The following is a 17,752-nucleotide window of genomic DNA, read 5'->3' on the forward strand; positions in this document are numbered from 1 at the left end:
ACTTTGTCAGGACCATGTTTGGATCATTTCATGCAAGTTTCAGTCAAATCGCACCGGTAGAACTGGAGAAGAAGTTCAAAATGTGTTTTCAAGATGGCGGCTGTGGTGGCCATCTTGGATTTCGTATTGACCCGAAAAATAACAACACTTTGTCGGTACCATGTCAGGATCATTTCATGCAAGTTTCAGCCAAATTGCACCAGTAGAACTTGAGAAGAAGTTCAAAATGTGTTTTCAAGATGGCGGCTGTGGCGGCCATCTTGGGTTTCGTATCAACCTAAAAAATAACAACACTTTGTCAGGACCATGTCAGGATCATTTCATGCAAGTTTCAGTCAAATCGCACCGGTAGAACTTGAGAAGAAGTTCAAAATGTGTTTTCAAGATGGCGGCTGTGGCGGCCATCTTGGATTTCGGATCGACCCGAAAAATAACAACACTTTGTCAGGACCATGTCAGGATCATTTCATGCAATTTTCAGCCAAATCGCACTGGTAGAATTTGAGAAGAAGTTCAAAATGTGTTTTCAAGATGGCGGCTGTGGTGGCCATCTTGGATTTCGGATCAACCCGAAAAATAACAACACTTTGTTTGGACCATGTCAGGATCATTTCATGCAAGTTTCAGCCAAATCGCACCAGTAGAACTTGAGAAGAAGTTCAAAATGTGTTTTCAAGATGGCGGCTGTGGCGGCCATCTTGGATTTCGGATCGACCCGAAAAATAACAACACTTTGTCGGGGCCATGTCAGGATCATTTCATGCAAGTTTCAGTCAAATCGCACCGGCAGAACTTGAGAAGAAGTTCAAAATGTGTTTTCAAGATGGCGGCTGTGGCGGCCATCTTGGATTTCGTATCGACACGAAAAATAAGAACACTTTGTCGGGACCATGTCAGGATCATTTCATGCAAGTTTCAGTCAAATCGCACCGGCAGAACTTGAGAAGAAGTTCAAAATGTGTGTTTTCAAGATGGCGGCTGTGGCGGCCATCTTGGATTTCGTATCGACACTAAAAATAAGAACACTTTGTCGGGACCATGTCAGGATCATTTCATGCAAGTTTCAGTCAAATCGCACCGGTAGAACTTGAGAAGAAGTTCAAAATGTGTTTTCAAGATGGCGGCTGTGGCGGCCATCTTGGATTTCGGATCGACCCGAAAAATAACAACACTTTGTCAGGACCATGTCAGGATCATTTCATGCAATTTTCAGCCAAATCGCACTGGTAGAACTTGAGAAGAAGTTCAAAATGTGTTTTCAAGATGGCGGCTGTGGTGGCCATCTTGGATTTCGGATCAACCCGAAAAATAACAACACTTTGTTTGGACCATGTCAGGATCATTTCATGCAAGTTTCAGCAAAATCGCACCAGTAGAACTTGAGAAGAAGTTCAAAATGTGTTTTCAAGATGGCGGCTGTGGCGGCCATCTTGGATTTCGGATCGACCCGAAAAATAACAACACTTTGTCGGGGCCATGTCAGGATCATTTCATGCAAGTTTCAGTCAAATCGCACCGGTAGAACTTGAGAAGAAGTTCAAAATGTGTTTTCAAGATGGCGGCTGTGGTGGCCATCTTGGATTTTGTATCGACCCGAAAAATAACCACTTTGTCAGGACCATGTCAGGATCATTTCATGCAAGTTTCAGCCAAATTGCACCAGTAGAACTTGAGAAGAAGTTCAAAATGTGTTTTCAAGATGGCGGCTGTGGCGGCCATCTTGGATTTCGGATCGACCCGAAAAATAACAACACTTTGTCAGGACCATGTCAGGATCATTTCATGCAAGTTTCAGTCAAATCGCACCGGTAGAACTTGAGAAGAAGTTCAAAATGTGTTTTCAAGATGGCGGCTGTGGCGGCCATCTTGGATTTCGGATCGACCCGAAAAATAACAACACTTTGTCAGAACCATGTCAGGATCATTTCATGCAATTTTCAGTCAAATCGCACTGGTAGAACTTGAGAAGAAGTTCAAAATGTGTTTTCAAGATGGCGGCTGTGGCGGCCATCTTGGATTTCGGATCGACCCGAAAAATCACAACACTTTGTCAGGACCATGTCAGGATCATTTCATGCAAGTTTCAGCCAAATTGCACCAGTAGAACTTGAGAAGAAGTTCAAAATGTGTTTTCAAGATGGCGGCTGTGGCGGCCATCTTGGATTTCGTATCGACACGAAAAATAAGAACACTTTGTCGGGACCATGTCAGGATCATTTCATGCAAGTTTCAGCCAAATTGCACCGGTAGAACTTGAGAAGAAGTTCAAAATGTGAAAAGTTAACGCACGGCGCACGGCGGACGGCGCACGGCGGACGACGACGGACGAAACATGATGACTATAGGTCATCCTGACCCTTCGGGTCAGATGACCTAAAAAGGGCAACAGATCCACTATACAAGACACAACATGAATATACCGCAGTCTCCCAAAACACGCACTTCGCACAACATACATGCAACACACTACATACATGGAAGTCCGTCTTACATGGCCATATCTGTTAATAAGGACGTTAATTAATCAAACAAACAACGGATCTTGAAACTCCCGTATTGATGATATCATACTTCTAAGTTTGCTTGATTTTTAAGACATGTCGTCCCTAGAAATGTTAAGTAGGTTGGGTACGTATATTCGTTCTAGAGGACAAGTAATGTTACAATAAAGTGTCGACATTTTTTAACTGCTGGTACATGTACGAGTACGTTTAATACATGTTCGTACTGATTTCGGTCGTACATATGAATAAGCAGGGAGCTTGTTAGGTTTGTGGGATATGACTACATTTAGGCCTTCTTACAGATCCTTACACGAATTCCATGCACCTGATAAAATGTGCAAGCTGTACATGTGTGGTATGTATAACATTTTCTTTCATACCTACGGGTGTAATACTGGCTGGGCTGGGGCAATACACTCATGTCGCACGAGGCTGTATTGCATGGCTACCCGTGCAATAAAGCCTCGTGACGTCACGGCGTCAACAAAATTTCTATTTCCTCGGTAAAGTTGTAACATTTTTTTCACAAACTTGACTGGCTTTACTATAAAAGATGCAGACAACGAAATTTTTGTTGAAAATAAAATTGCAATAAAACGTCGAGGTATGAAAGAAAAATACTCTTTCATAAGTGGATATGAAGGATAGGGATATTCTACCCTCTGGATCACAAAATGTTGCAAAACCCTCGGCAAGCCTCGGGTTTATACTACATTTTGTGACCCTCGGGTAGAATATCCCTATCCTTCATATTCACATATGAAAGAGTCTTATACAATCTGATTTAAATACAGATCATTATTATCACTAAGTTTGATAAGAGGATCTGACAACATCCCATTAGGGGTCACGTCAAGATGGCCTTTGGAAATGGCCAATCAAATTGACACTTCCAGAATCTTGTCTGGGGACAACAATTTTTGAAAAAGCTGTCCGAATTATTTTCCTGTCGCCCGAACCGAAGTGCACAGCATAGCTAAATGTATATGTATACTGGGACGAAATGACGTTATCAACCGACGTAGCAATGTGTAAAAATGGCTTTGATCTGAAGTAGACGTGGTAAAAGGTCATCCGAACATGACCCCTTATTGCATGTTGTCAGATCCTCTACTGAACGGAATGGTTGTAAGGATCTGTATTTTATTCTGATTGGAGTCTTATATTATCTAACAGAATATATAGTTTACGTACACATTTAAAGGTAGGATTCGCCCAACCAAATAAATATTTTTTGTGAAATGCGATAAAAGGAAGAAAAGATGAAATCACATATTGAAATACCTCAATTTAATTTCTTTATGCGTTTGAGATTGAACAAATGTGTCTTGAATACAAAATTGAAGGAAATCCTTGATTTTATTACGGTGTCCGTCAGACACAATAGTATGCAAATGAAGCTGCGATGGATTGTGTTGTCGAAGTTTCGCGCATGCGCATTGTCACGCACTAAAAGTAAACAAATGCCTGAACGAAAGTGTGCAAGATAAAGAAAAATATATCTGTATCGGCAACAAAGTGGAGGAAATTATAATGAATTCGGTAGCACCCTAGGATATCTATAGGGAATTAAATTCAGAGATGGCATGTACAATAGAAGAAACAGAAGCCACATCTCAAGTGGAACTTGCCCGATCTGTTGGGACTCGTGTAACGGCATTTCACGTGGTGAGTTAAATTTCAACACATATGCCAGCGCACAAACAGCCGCAGACTAACTACATGCATATTTGGTGTACAAAGCTAGCGAGCGTATGTAAGTAACATGAAGTGTTTTAGATTATATGATATGTATAAACAGTCCATCGCACTTCATTTGTTGTTGTTGTTTTAACTAAACATGCCGTGTCAAGACTGGTACTACTATCCGACATTTTGTTGCACGCTACCGTTTGTTGATGCGGCCTCGTTTTGGAAAAAAATACGTCATGTTCTATGTAAAGCTTGACTTCACTCTATTTTTAGAGGAGTATTTTCCTGGTCAAGCTAGGCAACTGACCACCCATATTGTTAGCTGTATGCATTGAAAATGATCTGAATATTATATCTATGTACAGGATAAATTTCAATTTCGTAGTCTTTATATTTCATTGGGCGAAACCTACCTTTAATTTATCGGTGATATTTTGCCACGGAATCATCTTCTGTGACTGCGTGCGGCCACAACCATGCAATTTTCATTAACGTTGACATCTTCAACAAGCTTAAGGATGCATGCCCATAGCTAAAGCAACTCAATTCATTTTCCATTCTTTTCACAGTTTTATTCTGAACAGTGGTTTTACAGTGTTTTTCCAATTATCACTTTTAGGTCAGATAACTGCCATTGTGGCTCTATGCAGTTAAAGTCCAGTTATTTCCCAGTTACCATTCAATATACACTACTTTCACAGTTGTTTAGCTTTTATTTGCTTTATTATGCAAATGAGATTTTTCAGTTTTATGACCTCACAGAAAACTGGTTAAAAGCCTGTTCTGGAATGGCAGTAATAATCAGAACCAGTATACCAGTTTATGATGTCATAAATAACTGTAAATACACTGGTCTAGGATGAAAGCATTGATGATAAGAATAACTGGAAAATAACTGTTATAAAACCGGTGATTACCCGATGGTGAGAAGGGGGAAGGGAAGAAGACTGGGGAGGGGAACAAATGTGAGAAGTAACCATACACTAGATATTCTAATCAGGTCAAGTTTGAGGTCCCAGGATTTAGTATAATAGCTAAAGGGCATGGTGAACTTAAAAGATGCCTATATACATCATTATATCTAACAATTCAGATTTTAAATTATTCCTTAATATTAGGATATACAAAGCTATATTGTATATAAATTTATAGCCTCTAACTTTTTCAAATGTTATATATAACTTTCATATACAATATGATAGGGCCACATAATCAACCATGCATACCATATCATACAAACCCAGAAACAACAGAATCAACTAAGAAGTAAATCCCAAAGTGAAGGCTCCATCACCAAACATGTTAAACATATAATTCACTAAATTCAGTTGTTTCAAAATAAGGTGATTGGTTCCACAATACTTTTAGTGAACAAATCTCACAAAACAATAGATACAATTGTAGAACAATATCATCATTTCCTAAAAACTTCAGCAGATGTAGAGAATTCCATTTTCATTCATTTCAAAATATTTTTATTAAATCGTTAGATTTAATAGGGATTGGGCAGCAGGCTATAGCCAGATAATGATAAGTTGAAATTTATAATGGATTCATATCAGTTCAATATATACAGTTCCTTGATTTAAATCAGTTGATATTGATTTGAATTTAGTTTGAATTTGGATCCCTCAATATCACTCCCACACAAGCCATTCCTAGTGACCGGGCAGTACTATAAAGTCCATAGTGTTACCACTGAGTACTGGTCCTAGTCAGGAATGTCAAGAGAAAGAGCAATACTGATGAGGGAGTATATTAAAACATATGCATATAAATTAATTATAACATTGGAGAAAATGAGTTTATACATAATGTAATATAAAAATATGAGTGTTGTAAGGGTTTACCTATGATCTACTCCTGTCAAAGAACTTGGTACAGACAAAGGATCAAACTTGTAATATTATATCTAGGTAATTCTAGATAAATCATTATAATAAAATGTAACATTAATAGTTTAATACAAATTTGAGAATCAAATGACATTCCGGCAGACAAAATAGTTGAATATATATATCCAAATCCTCCAATACTATTCATTCTTCATATTTCATGAAACAGTTAGATTATGTTTGTATAAGAAGTCATGAACATGTTAATATTCATATAATATTGGATAGTACAATATGAATTATTTTGCTAAATTTTAATATATACTTGTATATGATTAGATCAAAGTTTACACAAAAAAGAAAAAAAAATTATAGTGACTTGAAATTATGTAATGACTATTCACTTACTTGTATAGTGTGAAAATTAAAGCACTGAAGGAGTCTTCATATCTTATACATGTACACACATGTATATATACCAGTTTATATAAATTGTGTGAATATTTATGTTTTCTATACATGTACCTGATGTTTTACAAATAAGTGAGGTATGAATGTTATTAAGTTGATATAATAATTATGGTGGGCTCAAAGTCTGCCAGATGATTCAATAAAGGTTTGGACACAGGCACACAGGTTTGAATTTATCTCATGGCTAAGGTGATTACTTCCCTTTGTTAGAATGTCAACATTCATATGTAGATGTTGAGAAAGATTCAGGTCTAGATTCAGGTGAAGGTTTAATTGGATGTGAAGTTGTAAATGAGACAGAGAAGTTAACAAGCTCTGACGTTGGACTGCATATCTAGGACAGAAGAGAAAGAAGTGATCAACATCTTCAGTAGAGTATCGTCAAATACAGGATGGACTATTAGAAAGATGGTCTTTATAGAAATCAGAATTTAGCTGACTTGACACATAATAATATTAAAATACCTAGTTCCACCATACTTAAAAGCATCAGTACATTTATCATCAACATTGACGGGTAAGGCTCCTTTTGAGTTCGCTTATTGAACCCATATCATAGAAGACACAGTCAGGTTTATTCCACCAAGACATCATATAGGGATAAAAAAAATTTAAAATACATGCCAGATCTACAAATGGGGGTTAGAATATACGTTTATGTATTACATCATGAGACACTTGACTATGATCAATAATAAAAGGTATAATGTGTTCAAGTAGATAGTCAGGGGTTTCATGATTAATTATTTTAAAAAATAACATATGTTGTTGATCAATTCTTCGCTTTTTGAGAGTGTCCCAACCAAGTTCATTATAGTTAACAGCATGAGTAGTACCTCTGCGTAAACCAGAGATGACTCTAGCATTTTCCATGTTCTTGTCTCAATCAAAACAGCTTTTCTTGAAGTAAACAATTTAAGAATCTGTTCCCAGAAGAATATATGTTGGAGATGAAAACTGTCCAATATATCATGTACAAGCAGCCACAGCAAACAAACATTCAAAATGAGAGGAAGTTGCTTTCCATTGGACAATATGTTAGATTGAGGCTCAAATTTGCCCCCACTCCATCCTCTCCAATATCCCCCAATCCTTTCACATACTTCCTGTGGGCTTAACCTATGCCCTGCTGTGGCTATGTACACAAGTTCTGTTGGTGATAGCATTTGTTAACTGGTTACAGAGCAGAGATATCAGAAATGGTTATTTACAATAACTGCTTCAGAATAAAACTGTTAAATAATTGGTATTTTGATACAGTGAAATTCCAGTTATCTAAAAACTGCATTTTGAATGAAAATTTTTCAGCATTTAAAAGGTTTCCAGAAAACTGTCTTTTAACCGTAGACAGAAAACTGGTATGAAGAAATGCGAGGAGAGAAAACCTTGAAATGAACGGCAAATGAATGAAAACTGTGTTTTAACTGGGATTTAACCGGAATATCACTGGTAAATTCAGAGTTATTTTTGCTAAGGGTGATTTCTTGTTCATTCCTCCAGTTAAACTTACCCTCACGGGAGGGTGTAGAACAAGGCATATCGTCGTCCATGTTGACAAAGTGTTGATTGTTGGCAGGTAGACGACAGCGAACGTGGTTTCCCTGTTTGTTTGTTTGTTTGTTTGTTTGAGTTTTACGGCCCATCGACAACTAAGGTCATTTAGGGCAAAACTACAAGTCATGCATTAATATCAGGATAAAAGATCAGGGTAAGAAAAGGCAGGTAAGGACTAAAACACAGATTGTAAACGTTTATTTGATAAAACATTAAAGGTTTGCATGGGATAAAATAGTTTTGGCTAAAACTCATGCACAAAGTTGATGAAAGATGAAATGTTGAGTTGATACGATGATATGATATGATATGATGAGAAAACGTTCATATTTTGTTTAAAATACCGATTTCTTTGAGATAATTAAAAATACGATTATGTCTCACGGCATGAAACAAAGTGTACATGTCGGAGACCTCGTAGTAATTATCTCGTCTGTAATTAAAATCAATACAATGCACTAAAATATGTTCCACTGTGAGAGGAGAATCACATGCATGGCATGTGGGAGGATCCTCCCCTCTCAATAGATAGGAATTTGTAAAATATGCGTGTCCAGTTCGGAGCCGAGAGAGAACAACTTCCTCTCTGCGGTCTCTCCGACTTGACAGTTTAGGATTAAGTGTAGGTTGAATTTTGAACAGTTTATTGTTTGTTTCGGTAGACCACCTTTGTTGCCAATGGTGTTTGATGGCTGACTGAATTGAAGGTTTGATGTCGGTGTATGGTAGTTTCAAATCTGTTTGTGCTAGGTGAAAAGCAGTCTTAGCTGCTTTATCAGCCTGTTCATTCCCCTTTATACCCACATGACTGGGAATCCAGAGATAAGTAATTTGAGTTTTAGAAGATAATCGAAATGTTCGGATTAAAATATTTTGAATTAGAGTATTTCTAGGGCATCTTGATTTCAAAGCCTGAAGATAGCACAAGATTCCGCAGATAAAATGGAGGCAACATCTGGAAGTCGGATAGAGGAACAGTGATTAGATTACAGCATGCTGCCGCAACTTTATCACCCATCTTTTGAGCCGTCAGTGTAGATCTTAACATGATCAGGTTAAACCTGTCTATAAAGATCACAACAAAGGATAAGAAAAGTGGTCTTATTTAGCAGATGGTCTTTATACACAGGTTGAATAGTGTTGAAATTGGTCATTGGGGACCCCAGAAAAGTTATTTTATTAAGCAGGTGGCCTTTATAAAAATATGTCCACTAAAGCATGTTTTACTGTACGTTAAACTACCTATCACATCTGTTGTCGCACACATTTTCAGGTTTGCTGTATCACAGTTCAGAGGTGTATATACAAATGTAACAACAGTGATGGTAACCCTGGAATATTGAGAATGACACGGGCATAGTTACAGAGAAACAAATTTATAATCAAATTGAGTTTTTATTTTCTAATTTTTAATCAGGAAAGTAGTTACTGTTAAACTTGTACTATGTAATATTCTTTTGTCTTCTTTACAAAACTTACAGCTGCATCATGTAGGCTCATGTACAACAGGATAAGGTCTTAACTGAACGTGACAGAGGATGAACCTGATGATGGGATGGACATACTTATGGAAGAATTTGCTAGCAAAGACCAAGTTAAACAACTCACAGGAAATGAATAAAGCTGCTCTACGTATACCCTTCATTTATGCTTGTGCGCTGCAATGCAGAAATATGAAGTTATCAGTCATGCAGAGAATGATATCTTTGTCCCTTGCTGAAGAAAAAGTGCACCAAAAGGTAACTTTGATTAACATTTTTCTTGAATGAAAGAAACCTTTATTAGCGCGCCACTCAAAGAGAGGTGGGACTATGGATTGTGACCTGTCATTGATTTATATATTAAAATACAGAACCATATAATTGGTGATAGCTATATTGACAATCATCAAATAAGAGAGGGGGATGGGGCACAGAAGTTTGAGAATTTCTAGACCAATAATGATGATATAAATGTACTTCCAAGTTAATAAGCTCTGCAGGTCATCAAACCTGGTGTGTTGTTCTCAAGCAGCTCTTGTCTTAATATAACAAAACCTCCATATGCATCTACCCTCCCAAAATACATATTTAATGATAAGTTCTCCAATTAAAACCAGAGCATTACCTACTAGCTTAATGGTATAACCTTGTTTCAATAAATTCTGTTGATCTCTTTAAAATTGTCATTAAATAAAGTATGTTAATGAGTTACATTTTGCAAAGAAAAATGAATAGTTGTTTTCTTTTTTACAGATTTATGACCTGCTTCAAAGATTAGGGACATGCCTAAGCTATACTGGAACCCTAAAGGTACTGGAAATGGTGGGTGGTCATTTCAATTCAAAACTTATTGAAGCAGTGGTGGAAGAAAAGAGATTCAGACTTGTTGGAGACAACATCAATTTTCGTACCAATGCTAGCCATGAAAGAAAATCAACCACAAACAGCCACATGGAACATTGGTTTGGATCAGCTGCCATCGTGCAAAATACAAACTTTGACCACCTTTCAAATGAAAGTCCACAGACAGACTTATCATCACTTCCTTGCAGCACAGTCATTCCTGACCAAGAAGATCTAGGTCAGTTGCGCAGTGATTTTGCAATTTTAATAGCTAGGGTCGTTGTGCCAGTCTTTCCACACTTCGGATTCTTGAAAGCTGTTTTACCCAAACACATAAAGGAAGAAAATGTCACTGGCTTAAAGGAAAAGAATTGTGTTGTTCCATTGCCTGTCCTACGAAAGAATGAGCAGAAGTATACAGATGTAGTGGACATTCTAGACAGCTATGTGTCTGTTATTAAAGATATCTATACACAGGCAGGAGTGGAAGTTCCAAATAGCGTACATGTTGGAGGGGATCAGCTAACTCGTGAACGCTTTTCTGGTGCTAAACGTTTAAGATCTGCATCTCTTACAGAAGATGAAAAGTGCTCTATTCTCAACCCAGTCACCTTTAAGCTTTTCCACACTGAAATGGCACTGTTAACATTATTTTACCAAGTTCTATATAGTGAAAACTCCACCGATATTGGATTTCTTCACTCTCAGAAAATCAGACTCAACAGACGACACGCAGATGGCAAAGATGTAAAAAAACCATTATGACAGTTGCAAGGAACTTGCATCATCTGTAATAGATGCATATATCATTGAATGTGTTAGCTCCTATTTTGGTTTTGAAGACATACAGAGCTCACCCACAGTGAACACAACACCTGTCAACACTAAGGCTTCCAAAAAGGAAATTTACACATGGATGATTCATACTTTCGGAAAAGTTGTTGATGAAATCATTTGGAAAAAATCAATTGAACACACCCAGCGTACACAGAATCAACCCCAATACACACAGATCTTTGTTCCACTTTCTGATGGTACTCTGTACACTCTGACTGTTCCAGTTACCCCTACACAACAAGTTCTACCAAGTGAAGAACCTGACAGTGTTAACTTGTATGCAAAAAATGTTCTTGAACTAGGATTGCTGATAAAAGAGCTCCATGATATTATTCATGTACCAAGCCGGAACAGATTGTTGCCCTGTTTAAAGTACTTAATGCTGGTTTTCAAAGGTCACAATAACAGGTCTAAGTATGCGTTGGAAATTCTCAGATTTTTATTTCATCAAACAGCAATACTTTCGGAGAAAGTAGCCCATGAAAGTCTCTATGGTTTGTTTGTGAATACACAGGGCAAAATAGACTCAAACATCCCTGCAGACCTGGAAATGGAGTACCAAGTACGCCATACTAAAGATCAGCTAAGAGCAATGTGTGCTAACAAGTCTTACAAAAGTATGTCTGTTAGAAGTTCAGCATTTGCAGGAATGCAGGAAATTTCCACATACCTGTCCGCCACCCTGGATGTCATTGTCAGGTATAACAGACACAATGTTCCAAGTTCTGCAGAAGATGAACAACTTATCTGCAAAGACCTGCTGGACTTGAAACCGTTTCATGTAAAACCTGGAAGGCGTATGTCTTGTATGAAGGTATCAAAAAGTCCTATCACCAAACTTGACATGGGACATCTTTTTTCATGGATCAAAAGTCATAAAAAAACAGCAAGTTATGAATTAGGTTGAACATAAAACTTAAGCATTATGCAAAACTCATTGTGTATTGTTACTCCAGGGTCCTGTTGTTTAAAAGGTGATTAATGACAATTTTCCAATCAACATGTTAATAACATCACACATGTATGTCCATTAATGATTTGTACAGCAATTTTTCTTAAGAATAACTATTGGGGAAAATAGCAACAGATACTATTTATCAAGTTACTCTATGGCTCAAACAGTCATTGATTACATTTTATATTTTCATGCTAGACACTGAATTCAATATGCCAGAAATTATTATTGCTTGTTCTGTACTAAATGAAAAATTGTTCACAAGGGTATCACAGTTCAAGAACTTTTTAAAGTTTTCAGATAATATGTCAATCACATCGTCTGATAATTTCAGATGAACTTCTGTGCAGGTCTCTACACTGCGGTATTGTTCTAGGGCACAATGAACAGCATTTTTCTGTTGTTTTAGGCTAGGGTCAGTAAAGACATATGCAGAACCAATATCATTACATTTGTCACAGCATATGGAGGGAAGACCAGACTCAGATTCTTGGGAATTAGGCATGAAGTACTGTATGATTGTCTTTCGTCGACACTCTTCACCCTTGCAGTATTCTTTCATAGTGTTAGTGACATGTGCTAAATCACTGCCATTGTAATACAAGATAGCTGCTGAAGGTTCACCATCCCTTCCTGCTCGTCCAATCTGTTGTACATATGCTGAAAAAAAAATGATAAAACAATACATAAATACAGTATGTACATTATCATACTTCATTTTTGCTTTCGTAAAAACATGTAAAGCTGAAATAATTATGAAAAGAAGCACTGGTAATAATGGTAGCTCAATTTTTGTTTGGCTTGAAAAGTTCATTTAAGGACATGCCAGGTTTAGATGGTGGAGGAAAGCCGGGGTATCCAGAGAAAATACACAGACCAATGGTCAGTACCTACTCCACATGAGATTCTAACTTGCAACCCAAGGGTGGAGGGCTTGTGATAATTGATATGATATGACATCTTATCAACTCACCCACTGTGACACCAGGCACCTAACTATGGATATGTTATGTGTTATGCCATAAAAAAAACTATTTTAAACATATTCTGCATTAATATAAATATATTGTTTACCTTCAATAGTATTTGGTGGACCAATGTTTATAATTTGTCGCACATTCCTCAAGTCCACACCCATACCCAAGGCAACTGTAGCAAGTATTATTTTCAATACAAATTTGGAGTCTTTTAGGCTGGCATGTACTTTTTCTTTCAGCTGTCGAAAATAATAAGTGTTAAAACTCTCACTTAATGATTTTGATTTGAAAGAGGGTTCATTTATGTAACTTATATATGTAAGCAATTACTCTGTACCAGAATATTAAGATTTATGGCATGAAAATGTCAAAATTTGGATTCAATGTGTGTGTTCTTTTCTATCTCTGTAATATTTGTAATAATAATATTAGATGACAACAAACCTACTACTTTGATATATATTTGTAAATACTCACCGTATTTGTGCTGCCTTCCATGGCAGAGTGATACATGACAACACGAGGGGAACCAAATTCGTCACATATATCATCTGTCAAGATAAAGGTAGCTACTTCATTCGCATGGCCAACCCAGTTGATATTTCCACCAAAGTATATAATTGTCAAAGGATATTCATCCTTCATTACCTTCAGTTGTTGAAACATTGGCTTTAAAGCATAATCATATGTGTCTTTCACTGTGATGTTTTGTTTACTTGATGGACGTTTACATACGATTAGTGATATGGTATCTCTTGCTGGAGAGCATTGCACAATATGTAAGCTCTTCATTAGTAATAACTTTGCCACATCCTGTTGAGCTTTTGTTGATAATGTCGCACTCAGGGCCAAAACACGTGCAGATGGAAGCACAGACCTTAAATTTACAATACGTTTAAAATCAGGTCTAAAATCGTGTCCCCAGTCAAGCATGCAGTGAACCTCGTCAACAACAATAACTTTCCTTTGGTTGTTTTCTATCAATAATTTATTTAAGTTTGCATTGTTTAGAATGTTTTCTGGATGAGAAAACATATACTGATAGTTTCCACTTTTCAAATTTTCAACAAACTCTTTATTACAACAGGTAGCTAAGGCTTTGGTGAGTCCTATGGCTGATGTTCCAAGTTTGCTTATTTGTTGATCCATGACTACATTTAAAGGAACAATTAGAATTATCAAGGTCTTAATATTGTGTTTGAGTTTCCATAATAAAGGCAGTATTTCGTATGTTAGAGATTTTCCATAACCAGTTGGTAAAGTCGCAATTACGTCTCTTGATTCAATATTTAGGAAAGTTTCTATTTGAAGAGTTTTCAACATCTTAATGTCAGTGTTGAAAGTATTGTTATAAACATTCAAGGCATCTTCAAGCTGTAAGGAAAATTGACAAAGTATTTTATTATCATTGTATTGTTACTTTGAAGATAAAGAATAGAAATGTTATGATTAATACTCTTCACTCATGTGTATCAGATGTAACAGAATAGATAAGATAAATAAGCCCAGAATATGTTTTGATAGGTAACTTGTGGATTTGACTTAGCTACCATGTATGCGTTGATCTCCTACATGTACGTACACATACATGTACCCGTAGATGTTGATAATAAATTACCTATGACATTTTCCCAAAATCAATGTGTTGTCTTTTGCTTGAGCACTACATAATCAGAAGTACATATAAGAAAATGAAATGGTTACCAGCATGGCATATTATAGATCTGAATTTTATATAAGGGAAAGGGTGATACATTAATGTAATTGTAATGTGTATAATGACAACAGCTAGGTTCCCTTGGAATTGAACCCTCATGGGTAGAACCACCAGAACCTCTAATAGTATCATTATACACTTATAAGAAACGATTTGCATAACTTGACTCTGTCATAATTGTTAACGTTCCGAACATGCCATACTGGTAACTGTCAAAAGTAAACAAAACACATAGAGCGATATAAATAATGTATATATTGCACATATATATCCGACATGACATGCTAAATTAACGCACTGCACTGGTGAAATAGGTGATGAAGAAAATATATGTCCACCAGTTTCACTATGTCGTCCATATAAGTTAACTTTACGAACATGCCATTGGCCTACTGGTAACTGTCAAATGTATAAAACGACAGCATGCTTCAGAGCGTTACAAATCCATCATAAATTACCATTATCACACATGACATGCTAAAATAACACATTGTACTGTTAGAATAGATGATGGAGAAAACATGTGCACGCCAGTTTCCCTATGTCACCAATATAACACATGGAAAACACGTTTCTTTATCGTATCCCTATACCTGTCTACTGCCGTCCGCCATGTTGTTTACGGTGATGTGGGCCGCCATTATCGGACGTGTACCAGGCCCTAACCCACCGCTAGGAATTATGGGTAGGGCCTCCAGGCTATCCCGAAAGGAGGATTTATTTGTCCTCTCATGCAAAGATAAATTGATATCAGGTGTTTGAATGAGCCATGGTGGTACATCCGATATGGTGTACTCGTCAATGGTGTCGAAATTTATATTTAGTTCCTGCAAAAACTTAGAAATTCTGATGTGAATGTAACTACAGGGCAGGGGGCTGCTAAATCTACTATTAACCTCATTCAGTATTGCTTTGGCACATGTCTTGGCTGTCTGGTGAGGAACAGGTATAATTTCCACCCATTAAGAGAAGTAATCTGTAACTAGAAGAAAGTATGGAAGTTGTAATAGTTTGTCATCTTATCTGTATATTTATCCGACAATGCCTAGCCATCGTAAATTTCCTCTCCTCATTTGTCCATTCTCACAGGGTTCATCCGTCACACTACAAAGGAAAGGGCAAACTCACCAAACTTGTACGGGTTCGACTCACAACAGCAGTACGCTGTGCAATCAGAATGCGGTCTCTTGAAGATGATAAGTCAAAGGCTACCAAGCAGTTGGAGAAAGTTATCAGAAACTCCATATTTCACATTTTTGGCGACCATAGGAATTTTAGTAACTCCTGCAATGCATTCACCAGTACGGAGAAGAAGTCACCACAAGTGTCCACAGCATCTACATCTGCGTCCTCATCATCTGATCATAGTGAGATATATGTAGAAGCTATCATATCATCATCAGGATGTTGAACATCTGATACAAACGAAATACTTCCAAGACCAACAGGCATATTGGAAAGAAGGTACCTCTGACAAGGACATGGACGAGTCTCGTTTTGATGTTTCATATGAAGTAGACCTGGACACGGATATAATCAGAGATGTCAGCATCTTGTTAAATCGCTAAGCAGTAAAGAGTGACCGTCTCCTAGGAAACTTCACAAAGAATCTTGCAGAAAGATAGATATTCATAAGAATGAAGTTCGATGGAGGAAAAGTAGTTAATCGCTGTAAGCGAGGTTCTTGGCATGCAAGATGTTATGGTTGAGCTTTAAGAAAGAATTTTGGTCCAGCTTGGTCACCACTAGTGTATCAGAGATGTACTGGACAAAAACCTGGAGAATTTTCACTTCCCTCTACAGCGAGAGGTCAAATCACCTGCTACGAAGTCTCAAATGCCAATCAAAGCCAGAAACCAAAGCAAGAGCAAGGAAGCGGAAACCAAAACAACATCAGTGGGATGGAGAGAAGGTTTTGGAGTCTGTTGTTGATATATCACCAGAGGGCCTTGTTCTACCAGAAACATGGAGAGGTTTCTCATGAAATAATTAACGAAATCTATGCATCAACTAAGACACAAAGCCTCAGTACAGCTTGGAAAGAACAACGTCGCTTTCGAATCACATCATCATCGTTCGGAGAAGTTGTGCGTAAGAATGAGAATAGACCAGTAGTGCCACTTGTGAAGAGGCTTTTGTACAGCACTTTTTCTGGGAACAAGTACACTGCATTTGGGTTGGCTTAAGAAAAACTGCCGATAAAGGAGAACATTCAATACAAGTATGATGTGTCTGTTAGACCAGCAGGTCTCCAAGTTGATGTAACCAATAAATTCCTAGCAGCAAGTACGAATGGATGAGGGTATTTTTTTTATATATGTATACTATATTTTATTGACAGAACGTCAAACTCCTGTGGATTTACATTGTAGCCTACGTAGGCCTACTGTTTCTTTTCCTTTTGTCAAAGTGACGTTTAAATAATGAAATGTTTCAAGATAAAGTAACACTATTATTTTAAACTATGTTAAGCTGTATATGAGTGCAAATTGCCTATTCAAATCCTTCAAAATGTCAGCTTGCAAGGTCGAATCACCCGGGCTCATAGAGGACAAAAAAGTGACGTCATTGGAATGTTCGGGATCAAATTATCAAATTTAGAAATTGAATCAAACGAAAGAAATTAACCATTTATTTACTGACATCGTAATATTTTCCTATTGTAACTATTACAGGAAATTCTTTTTATCCGGTATCGAGTTCTGTGCTCGACTAATGTCGATATTAGTGCTGAAAATGCATTGTTTCTTGATATTGTTCCGATTCTTTTGTTGACTTTAAATTCGTAAAATGAAATTAACCCGCGAAGGGCGTCAAAACGCTTGTTTTCAACGGGAATAAGCACCGTAGTGATAAAGACCTTCCAAGTATGGCAAAAGTGAATAT

This window comes from Argopecten irradians, chromosome 9 (assembly GCF_041381155.1).
Source record: "Argopecten irradians isolate NY chromosome 9, Ai_NY, whole genome shotgun sequence".
NCBI classification, from domain to species: domain Eukaryota; kingdom Metazoa; phylum Mollusca; class Bivalvia; order Pectinida; family Pectinidae; genus Argopecten; species Argopecten irradians.